The sequence below is a fragment of the Marmota flaviventris genome, chromosome 8, assembly GCF_047511675.1.
Source record: "Marmota flaviventris isolate mMarFla1 chromosome 8, mMarFla1.hap1, whole genome shotgun sequence".
NCBI lineage: Eukaryota > Metazoa > Chordata > Mammalia > Rodentia > Sciuridae > Marmota > Marmota flaviventris.
In genome coordinates, this window is record NC_092505.1 from 135,073,093 (window position 1) to 135,073,424 (window position 332).

Below are 332 nucleotides of genomic sequence, written 5' to 3' on the forward strand. Positions count from 1 at the left end.
CCCATTCCACATCCGTGGGCAAACACTAAGCCCGGGGGACTAGAATGCGGGGTCCCGGGCGGTTCAGGGCTGCGCGTCCCGCTTTCCCCGCTGCTTCCGGCCAGGCCCTGGCGGCGGGAGGGGGAAGGGCGGCCCGGCGGGCAAGGGGGGGAAGGAGCGGAGCCCGGCCCGGCCGACGCGGCTTTGTCTCCTTTGTTCCCAGCGGTGGCAGCGCCGCGGCGGGAGGGGCGGGCAGCGGGCGCAGTTTTCCGCCCCTCGGTCTCCGGGTAACTGCAGCGGCTTCGCCAGACCCACCTCCCCGGGGGAGGCCGCTGCGCGCAGATCCCAAGCGA